This window comes from Mirounga leonina, unplaced genomic scaffold (assembly GCF_011800145.1).
Source record: "Mirounga leonina isolate KUSES-001 unplaced genomic scaffold, KU_Mleo_1.0 Mir_175, whole genome shotgun sequence".
Lineage (NCBI taxonomy): Eukaryota > Metazoa > Chordata > Mammalia > Carnivora > Phocidae > Mirounga > Mirounga leonina.
The window spans coordinates 6,314,322-6,335,311 of NW_023270453.1; positions in this window are offsets into that span (position 1 = coordinate 6,314,322).

Sequence of the window (20,990 nt, forward strand, 5' to 3'; positions counted from 1 at the left end):
TTTAATCTTTAGCACTGGCTACTTCTTTATATAAAGAACTTGTCTGCACAATGCTTTTTTCCAAATTCTCAAGGAGCATTGTGAGGGGGTAATTAAAGCAGTCTGTTTCTCCAGCACGTTCTGTCTGTTTTTTCTTTTCATTATTAGATGTGATGACACATTTGCCTGTGTGGCTTCCCACAGATGGCACAGAAATTTTGTGATCAAATGGTAAGAGTAAACCAACTGTCGTCTCAGATCACAGCTTACCATGTTGTTCCCCATGTGTAGGAATCTCACTTTAATAAAATGCTTGCTTCTTTTTAAAGTGGTATTACCTGGTATGCAGAAGATTTTAGAATGAAGTTCAAAACGGTGGAAAGGCAACTGAACGTCTAAGTTAAGAGCTAGTTGTTATGTGTTATGTTTTTTTTTTTTTTTTTTTAAAGATTTTTATTTATTTATTTGAGAGAGAGAAAGCATATGAGAGGGGGGAGAGTCAGAGGGAGAAGCAGACTCCCCGCCGAGCAGGGAGCCCGATGCGGGACTCGATCCCGGGACTCCAGGACCATGACCTGAGCCGAAGGCAGTGGCCCAACCAACTGAGCCACCCAGGCGCCCCTATGTGTTATGTTTTGATTCTGACACAAAAGTGACTTAATGGAAACAATATGCCCACAGGAAAGTTGGTGATTAAAAAATAATATAAGTTAACTATGTTTACAAGAGAAGCAGAAATGACAGAGTTTGGGTTTTTTTTTTAATCTTTGTGAATCGATAAAGAAATACCATGAACTTTGTTTGATTTTTAAATTTATATCCTACATAGGCACACAAACCTAGACTCTTAAGCAAGACACTTTTTCTTTGTCTACCAAAAACTGAATAGAACAAAATGACTCCAGAAGGCAAAGAACTTTATTAAAGTGGCTATTTTAACATTTATTAGAATAAAGCTTAAAAATTAGCTTTGACTTTAAGAGCTAAAGGCAGAGAGAGACTACATATACATCATTTTGAATGTAAAAAGTATGATGGCAACTTAGTGAGCTACCTTTCATTACAGGTATTTTCCTTTTGTGTTTTGGCTGGAGGGTTAAGTCAGCAAAAGAGAAGAACCAGGCACATATTGAGCATGAAAGTCACAGAAAATAGGCTGGGTTGGAATGGTAGTTGGGGGAAAAAGTAGAAGACAAAAGCTGCCTCACTGAGTGGCGAAGAGAAGAACTTTGGAGCTGAGAAGTTGGGAAATGGTCATCCAAAGCAGGGGTTGGAAGAGTGAGTGTTCTCATCAGTGTTTGTGGTAGCTGCCCTGAAGTACGGACAGTTCAGAAGAAAGCACAGACTGGAAGGTTTCAGATCCTAAAGCATGTGACTCAGAATTATATCAAATAGTAATTGATAACACATGCTCAGTACAGTGGAAACAGAGGTTGAAAAATGCAATATTTGAAATCCATGCTGAGATTCACCACTAAGTAGCATGTTGAGCTTTTGAATGAGTCCTGTAACCCCTCTGAGAATCAGTTCCTATGTGTGTGGAACAATAGCTGGATTAGGTGGACTCTCACCTACCTAGTAGTGCAGAAGCTCTATAAATCCTTTTTGAACCCAGACTTGAAATTTGCTTTAATCTTCCTAGCTAATTTGTTATACTCCATAATTAATGACAATTTGATAGGATCTTTGGATTAAAATAACAGTAGAAATTCACTTGTCAGTGTTATATGGGGTCTCAACCATTGGGTTGAACAATTACGGAGCCCTTGGACTTGGAGACTTGAAAAAGAAGTGTAATTGTTACCAACTCTCTTGAGTTTTGACAAATCCAGACTCAAATCCCAACCTGTCCACAACTACTTCTGTGATATTGAGAAACAAACTTTACCTTTACTTTCATCTCCTATAAATTGGGCAGTTCCTTTTACCTGGATCATGGGATTACTATGATTAAATGCAGCAATGCTGGTAGAATGTCTGGTTCATAATGAATGCTTATTATTTTGATCCTTTTGGTATGATATGCTCTAGAATATTTACTATTCTCTATATGTTTGAAATTAGATTCTGTATTGGTTTTAATATTTCTACCTAATTTATGATAAGCACCGATTTTAATGACTAAGAGCAATTTGCTATGATGATTAGGTGAAAATAACTCACATGCAGGCAATAGTTCATTATCTGTAGACCAGGTAGCCAGGATGTAGCAATTACTGAGTGTCTTTCTTGCTTTAATTTCACCATTTTCAGTATATAGGCAGTCACTTAGTATTTCCAACTCATTTACTGTTGTGTAAAGTAGGAATCGTGGCAAACATTCTGTCTGGATTTTTTGTTTATTTTGTTTATTGGTGGTAGTGTTAGTTTAAAATACTTAACTGTTTCCCTGAACTATGATTTCTGTGAAAGAGATTCATACACTAACTATGGCATAAGGATAAACTGATATATCAATGGAACAGAATTGAGTCAAGAAACAAACTCTGAAGTTTCCCATCTATTGGTTTTTAAGGAGGGTGGCAAGACAAATTTAATGGGAGGAAGAATAGTTTTTTCAACAAATGGTGCTGGTATAACTGGATATTCACCTGTAAAAGAATGAAGTTGCGCCCCTACCTCATACTGAACATAAAAATTAACTAAAATGGGTCAAATAGATGTTAAAACGACAAAAATCTTACAAGAAATGATAGACCTATATCTTCATGACCTTGGATTAGGCAATGGTTTCTTAGATGTGACACCAAAAGCACAAGAACAAAAGAAAGATTGATAAATTTGACTTCATCAAAATAAAAGTTTTGTGCTTCAAAGGACATTGTCACAAAAGTGAAAGAACAACCCACAGAATGGTAGAAAATATTTGTAAATTATATACCTAATAAGGGACTTGTATCTAGCATATGTAAAAACTCTTAGGATAATAACAAGACAAATAACCTAATTAAAAATGGGCAAAGGATTTGAATAGATATGGTCAGTAAGCACATTGGCAAAATGCACACCAGTAGTCATTAGGGAAATGTGAATCAGAACCACAGTGAGATACTACTTGACACCCACTAGGATAGCTGTAGTCAAAAAGACAGACAATAGTGTTGGGGAGAAAGTAGAACTTCTATATACCATTGATGGGAATATAAAATGATGTAGATTATTTGGCAGAGAATCTGACAGTTTATTGAAAGGTGAAACAAAGTTAATATATGACCCAGCAATTTCATGCTTAGTGGTTATAGAGCTATTAGAAATGAAAACATAGGTCCACAATAAAATGAATAAAACATGAATATTCAAAGAAGCATTTATTCATAGTAGCTCAAAAGTAGAAATTTTCCAAAATGTCTATCAACTGATAAAAGAAATGTGGTATATCTATACAATGGAATATTATTTGGCAATAAAAAGGGATAAGGTAGTAATAGCATAGTACAGTATTGATGAACCTTGAAAATGTTATGCTAAATGAAGGGAACCAGTCCCCAAAAAATCACATACTTATGATTTCATTTATATAGAAGGTCCGTAATAGTCAAATCTATAGACAGAAAATAGATTAGTGGTTGCCTAGGGCTTGAGGGATTAGGGAGAAATGGAGAGTCACTGCTAATAAATATGGGGTGGTGAAATCTAAAATTAGTCACTCTTACTGGCTTATAGACAACAGCTTTCTCATCATTGCTCTGTGCATGCATGGAAAGAGATCTTTGGTGTCTCTTCCTCCTCTTATAAAGTCACAGTCCCATCAGATCAGAGCCACAACTCTGTGACTTCATTTGACCTTAATTATCTCCTTAAAGGTAGTATTTCCAAGTACAGCTACATGGGAAGGGGTTAGGGCTTCAACACAGGAAATTTAAGGGACCACAATTCAGTTAATAACACTTTATCGGCTTATAGTCTCCAGAAGAAATTCAGGCCTATTGACACTTTAAGCCCCATGAGACTTTTGACTGCAGAATTTTAAGATAATAAATTTGTATTGTTTTAAGCCACTGAATTTGAGGTAATTTGTCACAACTGCAGTAGGAAACTAATACAACATTCTCATTAGTTTTAAAACCTATTTTCCATGTGGTGGATTCATCATTATTGATAGGCTAACATAATACATGGCTGCATTAAAGAATACGTGCTGGGCCCCACCACTCTGCCTACTCTATTGTGTGAACGCTTGTAGACTTGTACACATCCTGGCCTCCACAGATTTCCATTCCAAGAAGCTTTGGGAATTCTTGCAGGCTGACAACTACTTTTGATTTTTTTTGTAAATTGACCTAAGTTGGGAGGAGTGTATAGGTAGTTCCTTAATTTCTAAGGAACTGATCATTTTAGGATGCTTTTCTGATCAACGTGTAATGATTCACTCCTTCAAGTAATTCAGGCACAGACCTTCATAATTACCCCTTGTCTTTTCTACTGAACTTTAGGCTTAAAAGATTTGTCTAAGGATATCACACAGGATCTAGCTTTGTGTAGCTATCCAGAGGAGCAGGTATGCACTATCTCTGTATGAAGGTGAAGGATATCCGGAAATGTTCAAATGGGCTCCTTTGCCACAGAGGCAAAATGTTTTCTGTCCATCTTGAGTTCGCATTTCCAGAAGTTGAAGTAGAAGACAAAGTGTTAGAAGAAGAATGGAAATAGATTAAAAGCTCATTTGGAACAAGAGGGTGGAGAAGCCTTTTAAAAGGACTTACTAATGGTATCTAGATACACATGGCTAACCTGAAAAGAACAGATGGTCTTTTTGGGAAGATCTAGAGGTGCCAGACTGTTTTGTCCTGAATCCACAGAGAAGGCCTTGTGGAATCCTCTTAATAACAGAAAGATTGTCACATTCCCTGCATCTGTCCTGTGTAGGGTGTTCTAGAGTTGAAAGGTGCCCAAAATACTGAGCACAATTAGATGGTTCTTGGTAATCTTTTCACTAATATGGAATTTTAGGTATGAGAAGTTTCCCAACACATTTTTCTGAAAAAAAGAGAACAATTCAGTCATTTCACCAAAATTTCATCCCTTGGTATTATAAAATAACTGTATCATTTATAACTTCAAGTTTTACTTAAAGGAATTTTTATGTGGGAGCTAGGAAAAATCTCATGAATTTCTAGCTTACTTGCTCAGGGTGTGATTTAACTCTTTATCTGCTTTATTTTTTAACTATTCCTTGTGGGCTACCAGGAGAACATATGCTTCCTTATTAATATAAGTCAACAGAGCCTTCCTCTGCCAAGGATCATGCCAAAAATTGCATCTTAAGTGTCATTGTATGAGGTTATTGGCTCATTTCACTATATAGTGAAACCAGACAAAGGGAATTACTTGCAAATACCTTCTGTAAGTATTTTTTTTAAGCGTAGGATGTTATTCGCAAAAGTGCTACAATTTTTAGAAATATTTCACTTCTAATGAGAAAACATAAAATTCTTTTTAAAACTCACACAGATTTAAACTTTGTACATAATTTTCATCCATTTTAACTATGGCGTACCACAATTAATGTTCAGCTGAATTTTTAACAGGGCTTTCAGTGAAGAGAGTTTTGCTGTGTAATACCCAATACCCTCTGTATTTTTCTCCTCTTGCAAATTTTGTTCACATTTACTGAAACCTCCTCTTTTTTGATCATGTGGAAAATAACCAAAAGATCGTACTTGATATTCCAGTTAGAAGCATATCATTTTTCCTTTCCTTTGACTGGAATGGTATAATTGGGAAATAACTTCTGGGCTTCATGTAGCTTAAACATTGGCAAGAAATTGTCCTATTTACATAGCAGATATCAAAAAAACAGTCCTCTGTAATGAAGGCAGGTTCTGTAAGTATTATGTCACTGTGGATTTAGATGGAATAAAAGGACATGATTAATTTAAACAGGTTCCAAATAAACAGTTGACAAGATTTTTTATTTGTGTTTTGTTTTTCACTTTGCCTCATAATGGTGAACACAAACACCTAGTAAGAAAAACATTTTCCCCCTGAATTAGCAGTTCTTTGTTATGATCTTTTTCAAAGGTGTGGAGGGTTGGGTGGGGGGAGGTACTGCTTGGTCAAGGCCCCCAAATCTACTGGAAGTGAGGTTCTTGAGGTAGTTGTGAATACAGTGCTTCTCAGGGACATCTCCTTGGCTTCTCTTTTCTATTTATGTTCTTTTATACCACTTCTTTAACTTCTGACAGAGAAATGGAGACTATGGAGGTATTTCCTTAGTATCCTGTCTTCTAACAGTTCGAGATACACTTTTCCCATTTTACTGAGACAAAATTGACATAAAGCACTGTGAAAGTTTAAAGTGTACAGCGTCATGATCTGACTTATATATGTTCTGAAATGATTCCCACAGTAAGTTTATTAACATCCATCATCTCCGGTAGATATAAAAAATAAAGAAAAAAGAAAAATGTTGCCTTGTGATGAGAACTCTTAGGATCTACTCTCTTAACTTTCACATGTACCATACAGCAGTGTTAGTTATAGTCATCATGGTGTACATTCCAACCCCAGTACCTATAACTGGAAGTTTGTATCTTTGACTGCTTCCTTCCAATTCTCCTGCCCCTTCTGGTAACCACAAATCTGGTTTCTTTTTCTATGAGTTTGGATTTAGTTTTTATTTTTTACATGTATTTTTTAGATTCCACTTATAAGTGAGATCATACAATATTTGTCTTTCTGGCTTATTTTACTTAACATAATGCCCTCAGGGTCTATCCATGTTGTCACAAATCGCAGGATTTTTTTCCTTTTTATGGTTGAATAATATTCCATTGCATATACATACCACAACTTTTTTTTATCCATTTATCTGTTGATGGATGCTTAGGTTGTTGCCAAGTTTGGATATTGTGAATAATGCTGCTGTGAACATGAGAGTGCAGATAGCTCTTTGACACAGTGTTTCATTTCCTTTGAATATATTCCCCAGAATGGAATTGCTTGATCATATGTTCTGTTTTAAATTTTTTGAGTAACCTCTATACTGTTTTTTATGTTGGTTGTACCAACTTATAGTCCCATCAACAGTACACAGGGTTACCTTTTCTCTACATCCTCACCAACATTTGTTGTCGCTTACCTTTTTGAAAATAGTCATAGGCATGAAGGTGGTATATTGTTGCAGTTTTGATTTGCATTTCCCTTATACTTAGTGATGTTGAGCACCTTTTCATGTACCTGTTGAGCATTCATATACCTTCTTTAGAAAAAAGTTTATTCAGGTCTTTTGCCCATTTTTTAATCATTTTTTCCCTATTGAGTTGTATGAGATTTTTATACATTTTGGATATGAACTCCTTTTCAGGTAATCTGATTTGCAAATATTTTCTCCTATTCAGTAGGTTGCCTTTTCTTTTTATTGATGATTTCTTTTGTCATGCAGAAGCTTTTTAGTTTGTTGTCCTACTTGTTTATTTTTTATTTTGTTGCTTGGCTTTAAGTGTCCTATTCAAAAAGTCATTGACAAGAACCATGTTAAGAAGTTTTATCCTGGGCGCCTGGGTGGCTCAGTCATTAAGCATCTGCTTTCGGCTCAGGTCATGATCCCAGGGTCCTGGGATCAAGCTGCCCATCGGGCTCCCTGCTCCGCGGGAGGTCTGCTTCTCCCTCTCCCGCTCCCCCTGCTTGTGTTCCCTCTCTCGCTATCTCTCTCTGTCAAATAAATAAATAAATAAAATCTTTAAAAAAAAAAAGTTTTATCCTATGTTTTTTATAGGAATTTTATGCTTTCCTATCTGGAATGTGTTTTTAATATTTCCTTTTTCTTTCAGAAAGATCTAGAATGATAATGCTGATGACAGTAATCATAATTTCCATTTATTAAATATTTACCAGATAGTAGGCACTCTGCTAAATGCTCTTTGCATATTATCTCACTTTATTCTCTCAACAAGTTTGTGCTATAGATACCATTACTACCTCTATTTTATTAATTGGAAAACTGAGGATTTGAGAGATTAAGTAATTTGTTCAAGGTTGTATAGCTACATTGGGCCATAATCAGGATCTGAACCTGTTACTTACTGAAGAAGTGGTTCTAGTTTATAGTTTTACCATTAAGATATAATGATCCCTTGAATTATCAGGACCTTATTGTCATCAATTATAAATGTTGGGATTGGATAGATCAGTGAGTAAACAGCATTATATAAACTGGGAATGTACTTGGTTCACAAAGTTTTGTTGTTGCTGTTGAACATGAAAAATATTAAAAAAAAACTTTTTGAAGTAATTACAAATTTTTTAATCAAGAGAAATTTTACAAAAATTTGCATTCTGAATGTTTCATGAAGACTCAGAATCTCTGTCATGCCTGGCTTGCATTCCATCACCACAGTGATTGGCTAGAGCTGAGTGTGTCAGTCCCTTTAAAGAAGATGGGCCCTTTCAGTTCACCATTGTGCCTGGGAGCTTCACTCATTCAGGCTGTTTACCTGATTCTTGCAGGCATTTGAATTTTGGCTCCAGGATTAGCTGATTCTTAATGTTTATTTGGTTTTCAATTGAGTGATTCTTTATCCATACTACAAGCTTATCTTCCTGGTAAACTAACTTTCCTATTACTGAAACATGGCCTCAGTGTATAATAACTGGAAATCTCTTTGGAAGTTCACATTATAAATTTATAGAACTAGACATAAAATCTATCCTGAATTCCTTTCTGAGGAAATACAAGAGCTGCAATGTGCCAGCTTCTGCCAAGCATTCTTAAGAACAGATCACACAGAAGTTATACAGTATCTTAACAGTCACATTAAAGTGAAAGCATTGTAGAAGACAATGCAATGCCATGTGTGTTTTGTAAAAGTATTTTTTTATTTCTACATGAGTTGTGGATGAATGACCTGCAGAATCTAAATAATGGAATCGGTTATTTGTTTTCTAACTGATGCTTTACTTAAGGTGAGTTTTTCCCATTGGCTATAAAAAAAGCTAATAGTGAAGATGCTTATGGAAAATGTGATAGGATTGTTTCTTTATAAAATATTTCATAATGCTGTAAAATTTCTCTTCCAGCATCATTTCGAATGTGGTGTCCATTTTTTTTCAAGCTGGCAAACTAACTTCTGAAGCCATGCATTCATTGCGTGTGTGTGTTTGTGTGTGTGTGTTTCCCTCTTAACAAAATTGAATAATACAAAAGAATTGAATTAGGCCATAACATATGACACAATGGTCTTGTTTCCATCACACATAGAAACAAATAGCTTGTTTTAATAATCAAATACGTTTCCTAAGGGTGTTGTTAAATTGCTGAATGTAAATTGCAATTGGAATTGACAATTAAAGATCTTGGTAGAGTAGGTTAAACATCTGTTCAATTTATTACAATTTTATTTGTACTTCAGCTGTAACTGGGGCAATTAAGCCAATCAGAGCAAGCAAATCAAATCTAATTTACACTCTAATGGACTCAAAATGAATGAATAAACACTGCACTACTAGATCCAAATGATTAAACATGTCTCTAAGGATTTTTTTTTCTATTTCAGTGTAGAAAATCATGGTGCTCATACTATAATTAACCACCTAAGGATGATGGAAACAAATCTGAACATCTCTTTATTTTTTCATGTTTTTATGACATTGCTAAATAAAAATCAAGAATATAATAAATTAGAGTCCTTCTTAACTCAGACAACTTTACTTACAAAATCGTTCATTAAATCCAGTATCTGAATGCCAGAATTTTTTCTATTGGAGTGTAGTTGGCATACAGTATTATATTGCCTTCAGGTGTACAACAAAGCAATTTGACATTAATATACATTATGAAATGTCCTCCACAATCATTGTAGTTCTCATCTGTCACCATACGAAGTTATTACAATATTATTGACTATATTCCCTGTGCTGTACTTTACATCCCCTTGATTATTTTTTTAACTGCAAGTTAATACTTCTTAATCCCCTTAACCTATTTCATCCATCCCCCATCACGCTACCCCTGGCAACCACCAGTTCCCTTAATAAGTGTTTCTGTTTTGTTTGTTCATTTGTTTTGTTTTGTTTTGATTCCACGTATAAGTGAAATCATATGATATCTGTCTTTCTTTGACTTGTTTCACTTACCATAATGCCCTCTAGGTCCATCCATATTATAAATGGCAAGATTTCATTTCTTATTATGGTTGAGCAATATTCCATTGCATATACATGCCACATCTTCTTTACCCATTCATCTATTGATAGACATTTAGGTTGCTTCCATATCTTGGCTATTGTAAATGCTGCTGCAATGAATATAGGTTGCATATATCTTTTCAAATTAGTGTTTTTGTTTTCTTTGGGTAAATACTGAGAAGTATAATTGCTGGATCATATGGTAGTTCTATTAGTTGCCTGAGAAATCTCCATACTGTTGTCCATAGAGGCTGCACCAATTTACATTCCCACCAACAGTGCTTAACAGTTCCCTTTTCTCCACATCCTCACCAACACTCATTATTTCTTGTCTTTTGGATACTAGCTATTCTGACAGGTTTGAGGTAACATCTCATTGTGGCTTGGATTTACATTTCCCTAATGATGAGTGACATTGAGCATTTTTTCATGTGTCTGCTGGCCATCTGTATGTCTTCTTTTGAAAAATGGCTATTCAGGTTCTCTGCCTATTTGTAATCAAATTGTTTGTGGGGGGTTTTTGGTATTTAATGGAATGAGATCTTTAAATGTTTTGGACATTATCCCCTTATTGATCATTTCAAGTATCTTCTCCATTCAGTAAGTTGCCCTTTTGTTTTGTTGGCAGTTTCCTTCACTGCAAAAGCTTTTTAGTTTGATGTAGTCACGATTGCTTAGTTTTGCTTTTGTTGCCCTTGCCTGAGACAGGTCCAAAAAAATACTGCTAAAACTGATGTTCAAGAGTTTCTTGTTTCCTTTTAGAATTTTTATGGTTTCAGGTCTTACATTTAGGTCTTTAATCCATTTTGCGTTTATTTTAGTGTAAGATGTAAGAAAATGGTCCAGTTTCATTCTTTTGCATGTAGCTGATATAGAAAATTTTATTTAACAGTATTCATGAATATTCAATATTCATGGCTAAATGCCAGAATTGAAATGGAACATACAGACATGAATTTTGTTAAATTTTCTATATTCATTTTTTTTTTTAACCTTAGCCCTGGGCTGTAATAAGGAAGAGTAATAATGGATTTAGCATTGTCAGTTAAAATTTTGTTGATCTTTGTTGGGCTCATACAATTTAGAAATGACAACTTGACAATACAGAAATGTGCCATTCAGCACCCTATCTAGGTGGAACAAGTTAACATCCATCTTATCAGGAACTCGAAGTCACTAAAGCTTCCAACAATACACAGGAGCCCACATCCCCAAATACAAGTTGAATATTGTAAAGAGAGCACTAGGATTTGGATAGAGGTCTAGGCTGACCTAACAGGAATGTTTGGAAAGCTGCTTTTAAGGTTCAGCAAATACCAAACAGAATACCATTATATAATATGCACCAGATTGAATAAAAATTAATTATCATGGAATAATAACATACCATGCAGTGTGTTAGGATCTTTTACAGACTACTTACCCTAGTTGGTGAACTAAAATTTCTACATTTGGAAAAATAACCATAGAGTCAATATCCTATTTTGTCTAATTTTTACAAGGTTTTTATTTTTTTTTTTATTTTTTTTATTCGAGAGAGAGAGAGAAAATGAGAGAGAGCACATGAGAGGGAGGAGGGTCAGAGGGAGAAACAGACTCACTGCCGAGCAGGGAGCCCGATGCGGGACTCGATTCAGGGACTCCAGGATCATGACCTGAGCCGAAGGCAGTCGCTTAACCAACTGAGCCACCCAGGTGCCCAATTTTTACAAGGTTTTTAACACTCTCCAACTGGCCCTTCCGTAACCTCACTGGTAACACTTGTATAATTTGATTTGGGATCTGAGGGCTTGGCAGATGCTATGAGTCCTTTTGCCTCCAGTGTCTGATGAAAGCAAGTTCAGCAAGGTCCATTTCCTCAAAGGAAAGTGTTTACAATTGACTTTGGCCATATGTCTTAGAACACGTTAAGTCTGGCTCAAGGAAAGCCACCAAATCAAGGAAAGACACATCCAGGCTAGATGTCTACTACTGCACATCACATGTGTACTTCTCTCCTCCTAGATGTGCTCTTTGCTGTACCTAGGAAAAGTTCCTACTGTACCTAACCCTTCACTCAGTCAGTCAATCATTGCTAACTGCTTTAGATAAAGCAACAATTATTTATCAAAAAGTTAACACAAACAGTCATAGGCTCAGTCACATGCCTTCAGGGAATGTATTGTATTATGTCTGGATAAGTCCCTCCCTCCTTCCTTTCTTAGTCCCTCAAATAATTTTGAGGTGCCATTTAGTGCCAGGTGCCAGCATCGTCCCAAGAATATAATTATAAGCAAGAAAGACTTATTCCCTGACCTCACAAACCTAGGGGGGGAAATAAAAGCAATTAAATATGCATACAATGAATGTGAAAATGAAACCTCAGTAACAATTACAAAGGTAAAGGTAGAATACAAAGAAAACACAGTATATTCAAGGCTTCTTGCCTAGTGAGGTTGGAGAAGGCTTTCCGGTGAAGGTCAGGGAAGGATCTATCAGGCTGAGAAATGAAGGTGAAATTGGAGTTACACAGGTAAAGAGAGGAAGAAAGAGGGTTCCAGACAGAGGAGACAGGTATATATGAATATCTGGAAACGCTGAAGTAATGATACTTGAGGGACACTGAGGGAAGGCTATGGCTGAGAAAGCCTATGATAGCAGAGTGAGCTGGGGCTTCTCAGAGGGGTGGGGAGGGGCTGGGATTTATAGAACCTGTAAACCATGTTAAGGAAGGTTGCCTTTATGTTAAAAGCACTACAGACTATTAGGGATACTTAAGCAGAAGTTCAAACATCACTCTGCCTACCGGGAGGAGAATGAATTCATTGGAGCGAAGCAAGAGTGCCTGAACCAGCAGACGGGTTGGGAGACCATAGACTCCAGTTGCAGGAAGATGCTGGTTTAGGTTAGGCTAGTCGTGGTAATTAAAACAAGTGGACAGATGGGATGCGGGGGTGGGCATAAAGGTATACATTTTGGTTTTGAGTTACTCTTTGTTTTAGATACTTTATGTTTACCATTGATTTTAAGCTTTATCCCCAATAAAGGACAAACTTCTCCAACCCAAGTTTATCCTTTCTTCCCTTTTCTTTTCCCCCTGGCTTTACCTTCCTTTGCTGTTGTCTTATCCACACGGTGGAACCCAATTTGACTTGGAGGAAAAAAAAAACACCTAAACCAAACCTTTTAAACTCTGATGCTTCTTTTCAGCTGAATGGTCCATTTCTTTTTTGTTGCTGTTTTTGGTGGAACAGCTATGGAGGGGTGAGAGGTAGAAGGAGGAGGACTTGAACACATTTGGAACATGGCCAAGACATCTTTACCTTTGTGGAGTCCTGATGAAATCTGGCTGTTATGAATCCTAAGTGAGTCTCATGATGTTTTCCAAGCAAATGAGACCACTTTGTAAAAAGCAAAAGCATCTTCTCACCAGGAAAGGGGGCCATGTGCAAGAGGAGGAGGTGTAAATGGAGAGGAGCCATCAGCCCTTTGAGAAGCTACATGATGTAACAGCCCCACTACACTGCCTCATTTGTGCTGGAAAATTTTAAATAGTCAGAGAAATAGAATCCTGTCCCATTAGCATAGCAACAAGTATGTTCTCAGCATAATAAACATGGTTTCAGGGTGGCATTCAGCTCCATTTTGCATGCCCTTCTGTCTCACCTTTTATTGCCAATGCCATTGAAGTCCTAATGGAAAGACAGCCTTTGAAAGAACCCCACTGGCTTTTTGGCTGCCTGTTGGCAACAGAGGAGACAAGGAGGACAAGAATATACATTTGTAAAGTTCCATTTGCTTATCTTACTTAGGGACAGCATTTTCTCCTTTCGAGCTCATCTCCCAGCCACTGTAATTAGGCTCTCTGGAAACAGCCTTGCAGATGTCTTGACATTACAATAGCATTTTGATAAGCTCAGACAGTTACCAGTTCATCCGTCTGGCAAGACATTGCCGCATACCCACAGGTTTCACTGTATCCTGGTGGATGCCATTGGTTCTCAAAGGGAAATGGAAATATTTTTATAACAATATGCAAAGAAGTCACTCAGAAGCAGACTTAGGGGGTCAAAAACTTCTGTCTTCAAACCTAGCAACCAGTCTTCTCATATTAAATCACTAATTTTCCAGGGCATAAATGAGCCTAGAGTTCTTTCATTAATGAGTAGGCAAGGCAAAAGACAATCAGAGAGAGAGGGAGGGTATGTGACACCGAGGGAGATGTACATGGACAAAGGGAGAGGACAAAAAAGGCAAGAAGAAATGTCTTCAGTTGTAAGCTTCCTGAGGTCAAGTTTCAAGTTCCCAGTACACTGCTGCTTTTGAATGTGATTTTGCATATAGTCAGGTGGGACTGTGACTAGTAGGAACTCCCCCCCATTTAAGCATCAGTGGGTTTGCAGTCAGATTGAAGGCCTCTGTCCTGTATCAAGGTCTTCTATAATGGGAGAATCTTGAATTCAACCAGAATCGTCTACAGCAGTGACTTCAGGAGCCTCTTCACTTAACGTGGAGTAGGGTTATCCAATAAGACTAGCAATGATGATGGAAACGGTCTATTTCTTGCTGTCAAAGCACTTGAAATGTGACTAGTGCAAGTAAGGAATTGAATTTTTTAATTTTAAATTTCAATTGACTAAGCTACATCTGTCTGATGGCCACCATATTGGACAGCGCACTGTGGAGGGCTGAAGTTACTTTTAAGGATTCATATACCCTCCTATCTGAAGAAAAAACAACAGTCATCTCCCTCCATCCCAAGACTAGAATTATTCTGCAGTCATTAACTTAATGCTCTGAATAAACCTCACACTCTCAAGTGGGAAAGAAAGGCATCTGAAGGACAGAACAGTGGCTCAAGCCCTTGGGCAAAAGCCATGCCTCTTGCTCTTGAGGGCTTCACTCCATTTCTTCTGAAAATCTAGTCATTGCAAGTATTTCTACCATCACTGCAGAAGGAGAATAACTTTTGCTTTTGATTAACACCTGTAGGGTTAGCACAGCGCTGAGTCTCTCCTTGAGAGATGCTTACTAAATAGATTCAATGTGTGTTCGAAAAAGGTAGTCCTCAAATTTTCCTGTAATAGGACTATCTTTATTATGAGACACAATTTCTTGATCCTGGGAGGCAAGAAAGCATATTCCTCCCTCTAGTTGAGGGTGTGTGGTTGCTTTTAATAACCCTTTTGCTTCTAAGTAAGACCCTTCATTTGAGCCATAAGCACAGTTATTTATGTTTTTCAGAAAACATCTGACTGAATTCTGCTGTCATCGACTCATTGAGGCATTAATGAATAGGACAGTTGCTATTCTGGGCCAGCTTTTGCCCCCTGGTCCTTGTGCTCTGCCTGTGTGTATCAGTAGAAGTGGCAATGTAGGCAAAAGGGGGAAACAGCATTTGGCCCATTGATTTCACTGCAGCTGCTAAAACAGAAACGCCAACACAAAGCTGAGCCACTAATTGGAAATGGAATAAACTGAAGAAATATTGGTTCAAATGGCAGCTATATTTTTTAAAGAGAAGATTTCAGTTGAAATGTCATGGGAGACAGTTAGCCAAAACATTTGTCTGTGGAAATTTCTCTTCTCAATTTTATTCAGATTTACAGCTGGGTGCTAAGTGAAGCATTTCTTGAGAACACATGCCATGGATAAACCAAGATGTTTATTTTCCTCAGTAGCAGATCAGACTGAACTCACAACAAATAGTTCAATTAGCATGATTACTAATAGGCTGATTAGTGCAGGCTACATTGAATGAAATAGGATGTGTTGGAACTGAGCTCCTAGGTGGGCCGTACTAAAGGTAAAGCTGTTAGCAGAGCAAGACCCCTACAGCCGGTTTTTCAGTTTTTATGGAACATCAGGGTGAGAAAGATCGAGAAGGTGTCTGCATGCTCTGTAAAACTGCTACTTACTTGATACATTGTGTATGATACTATTCTCCAGTTCTTACACAAGGACTTCTGGATGGAGTTCTACAATCCTCTTTGAATTTAGTGTCAGAAAAACACTTGCTTCTCCTGGTGAGCTACTTTAATTCCTTCTATCAGGCAATAAAACTCCACATCTCATTTTCATGTTGGTTTTTCCCTGAAGTTCTGGAAACTCAGCTGAATTCACCATTCAATTACATTATTAACCTTGGCTTTTACTCCCCCCACCCCCATCTGGTTAAGAGCAAGCCCCAAAGATACTGGTGGTCCATGGAGTTTACCCCTCTCCTTTCTGAGTAATCTTGAACAAGTCTCCCTTTCTGTCTGAGCCCTAATTGACTCATCTGTGAAGTGGGCAATAATTATTTTTTCAGAGGTGTTTTGCTCCAGTGATGATTCATAGTAAACATTTAAACATGCTAATTATAGGGTTGTATGATGACAGATGGTAGCTACACTTGCCGTGAGCACAGCATAATGTATAGAGAAGTGGAGTCACTATGCTGTACACCTGAAACTAATGTAACATTGCATGTCAGCTGTACTCAAAACATTTTTTTTAAAAACATCAAAAACCAAAAATGCTAATTATTGAATTTCCACCAACAGTGTAAGAGGGTTCCCCTTTCTCCACAACCTCAACAACATTTGTTGTTTCTTCAATTTTTGCCATTCTAACTGGTGTAAGGAGGTATCTCAACATGGTTTTGATTTGAATTTCCCTGATGGCTAATGATGATGAACATCTTTTCATGTGTCTGTTAGCCACTTGTATGTCTTCTTTGGAGAAATGTCCATTCATGTCTTCTGCCCATTTTTTGACTTGATTATTTGTTTTTTGGGTGTTGAGTTTGAGAAGTTCTTTATAGATCTTGGATATCAGCCCTTTGTCTGTAGTGTCATTTGTAAAAATCTTCTCCCATTCCGTGGGCTCCCTCTTTGTTTTGTTGACAGTTTCCTTTGCAGTGCAGAAGCTTTTTATCTTGATGAAGTCCCAAAAGTTCATTTTCACTTTTGTTTCCCATGCCATTGGAGACGTGTCTTGAAAAATTTGCTGTGGCCGATGTCAAAGGGGTTACTGCCTATATTCTCCTCTAGGATTTTGATGGATTCCTGCCTCACATTGAGGTGTTTCATCCACTTTGAGTTTATCTTTGTGTATGGTTTTAGAGAATGGTTGAGTTTCATTCTTCTGTATATAGGCATCCAATTTTCCCAGCACCATTTATTGAAGAGACTGTCTTTTTTCCATTGCATATTTTTTCCTACTTTGTCGAAGATTATTTGACCATAGAGTGAGGGTCCACATCTGGGTTCTCTGTTCTGTTCCATTGGTCTATATGTCTGTTTTTGTGCCAGTACCATGCTGTCTTGGTGATCACTGCTTTGTAATAGACCTTGAAATCAAGCAACGTGATGCCCCCAGCTTTGTTTTTCTTTTTCAACATTTCCTTGGTGATTTGGGGTCTTTTCTGATTCCATACAAATTTTAGGATTGTTTGTTCCAGCACTTTGAAAAATATAATTGGTATTTTGATCAGGATGATGTTGATGGTATAGATTGCTCTGAGCAGCATAGACATTTTAACAATGTTTATTCTTTCAATCCATGAGCATGGAATGCTTTTCCATCTTTTTGTGTCTTCTTCAATTTCTTTCATGAGTGTTCTGTAGTTCCTAGAGTATAGACCCTTTACCTCTTTGGTTACTCCACTCTCAGCAATAGACAGATCATCTAAGCAGAAAATCAACAAAGAAACAAGAGCTTTGAATGACACACTGGACCAGATGGACCTCAGATATATACAGAACATTCCACCTTAAAACAACAGAATACTAATTCTTCTCCAGTGCATATGGAACTTTCTCCAGAATAGACAACATACTGGGTCACAAATCACGTCTCAACCGATACCAAAAGATTGAGATTATTCCCTGAATATTCTCAGACCTTAATGCTTTAAAACTGGAACTCAATCACAAGAAAAAAATTGGCAGAAATTCAAACACTTGGAAGCTAAAGACAACTCTGCTCAAGAATGTTTGGGTCAACCAGGAAATCAAAGAAGAACTTAAGCAATTCATGGAAACCAATGAGAATGAAAACACATTGGTCCAAAACCTATGCGATACTGGAAAGGCGGTCCTAAGGGGGAAATACATAGCCATCCAAGCCTCACTCAAAAAAAAAAAAAAAAAAGAAAAGAAAAATCCCGAATTCACCAACTAACTTTACACCTTAAAGATGTTGGAGAAAAAACAACAAATGATGCCTAAGCCACACATTAGAAGAGAAATAAGATTGGAGCAGAGATCAATGAATTAGAAACCAGAAATACAGTAGAGCAGATCAATGAAAGTAGAAGCTGGTTCTTTGAAAGAATTAATAAGATCAATAAACCACTGACCAGACTTATCCAAAAGAAAAGAGAAAGGACCCAAATTAATAAAATTATGGATGAAAGGGAAGAGATCATGACTAACATTAAGGAAATAGAAACAAATATTAGAAATTATTATCAACAACTATATGCCGATAAATTAAGCAACCTGGAAGAAATGAATTTCAAATTATTCTTTCAATATACAACTTAGGGGCACCTGGGTGGCTCAGTCAGTTAAGTGTCTGCCTTTGGCTCAGGTCATGATCCCCGAGCCCTGGGATCGAGCCCCACATCAGGCTCCTTGCTCAGTGGGGAGTCTGCTTCTCCCTCTCCCTGCTGCTCCTTCTGCTTGTGCTCTCTCTGTCTCTGTCAAATAAATAAATAAAACCTTTAAAAAATCTGCAGTTTAATCTAAATCATAAATCATATTTGGAAGCAAGTATGACATTAATGAGACAATCAAAATATGGTTGGGGGGTCATTATTTCAAGGATGAACCAAAATGGATACATTGACATTGCTTTTCCTGTGTATTTACAGTTCCCTCTAAAGTTAAAATTTACATTGAATGAAATGTACAAATCTTGTGTACAGCTCAGTGATTTTGACAATGTATATACTCATGTAGGCTATCCCCCTATTAAGATGTAGAACATTTCTTTACCCCAGAAATTTCCCTTGGGCCTTTTTAAGTCAACCCCTCCTCAGACAAAGCTTTTGTGAGTCCTTTCACTGTAGAGTCCTTTTCCTGTTTTAGAAATTCATATAAATGGAATCCTACAGTGTATACTCTTTTCTGTCTAGCTGCTTTTCTCAACAGAGGTATTGAGATTCATCCATATTTTTGAGATGGATGTTAAATATCTTTTAATACTAAGTATCTCCTGTTGTATGAAGATACCATAAATTATCTATTTTCCTGTTGAGGGATATTTGACTGTTTCCACTTTCTGGCTATTATGAATAACATTGCTGTGAACATTCTTGCACCAGCCTATTGGTAGTCCTTTGTTTTTTCAATCCTGGAAAATTTCATAAGAATAAAAAGACTGTATAAAGTAAGTTGTACCATTTTACATTCCTACCAGCAAAATAAGAATGTTCCTTGCCAAGATTGGGTGTTACCAGCCTTTTTAAAAACAATACAAAAAACATGCTTTTATATATTTATATTTATATATTTTTAAAACTTTAACTTTTGAATAATTTTAGATTTACAGATAGTGTGGAGACTTGCAATATATCCCATACTTAGTTTTCCCTATTATGAACATCTTACGTTAGTATGGTACATTGCCACAATTAATGAATCAATACTGACACATTACTAAGAAATAAACTAAAGCTCATATTTTATTCAGATTTCCTTAGTTTTCCCCTAATGTCCATTTTCTGTTCCTGGATGTCATCCAAGGTACCACATTGCATTCATTAACCATATTTGCTTAGGCTCCTTTTGGCTGTGACAGTTTCTCTGACTTTCAATGTTTTTGACGACCTTGAAAGTTTTCAGAAGTACTGGTTTTGTATAGAATGTCCCTTAGTTGAGATTTGTCTGCTGTTTTTCTCAAGATGAGTCTGGGTAATGTGTTTGGGGGAGGAAGATGATGGAAGTAAAATGCCATTCCCATCACATCATAAAAAGAATGTGTACTATCAGTAGGATTTATTACTGTTGAGGTTAAGCTTGATCATTTGGATGAGGTAGTGTTTGTCTATTTTTTCTATTATAAAGCTACTCTTCTCTTTCTTCCTTTCCATATTATACTCAAAAAGGAAGTCACTATGCACAGACCACACAAAAGGACTAAGAAATTATGCTGTACCTCCTTAAGTGTGGAGTAGTTACAGAAATTATTTTGAATTCTTCTGCACAGGTGCTTTGTCTACTGTCTCAGTTTCTTATTTAATCATCTCGGTATGAATGCATACATATTTATTTTATACTTTGGGTTGTAATCCAGTACTAACTTGCTTTTTTTTTTTTTTTTTTTTTTTGGATGCTAAATTGTTCCAGCTTTGGCCATTGGGAACTCTTTCAGAGTCTTTTGTGACACTTCCATCGTTTTATGTGCCATTTCTTAGTATTTTCTCACTTTTCAGATTATAAAATGCTCCAGAGTATCTTGTACATTTCCTGCCTCAGTCTGAGAACCAGCCATTTCTCCAAGGAGCCTGGGTTCCTTTTACTGGTTTTACAGGAACACAGTCTTTAGAAATCAAGACCTGCCTGCCAGGTATGCTCATTGTTACTGTGGCATTCTAAGGCCCCCTCAGTGGCCAGAGCAAGGAAATAGGTGTGTATACTATCCTAGGTTTGTATACATATCTGCAAATATTTCTGTATGTGACCATCTGTGTCTGTATAAAGCTAAATATGAGCTAATACTGATGTCTCTGATCCATCACCACTGGAGCATTCTAGCCTACCTCCCCGCCTTATCTGTAACCTCCCATAGCAACCTCGAGAGTCCTGCATCCCAATCTGCTATCCATAATTTTTTCCCCAGATGGTATTGGTGTTATATTTTTAAATGCATCACCAAATCTAAGGTCATGTAGATTTTCTCCCATGTTTTTTTTTCCC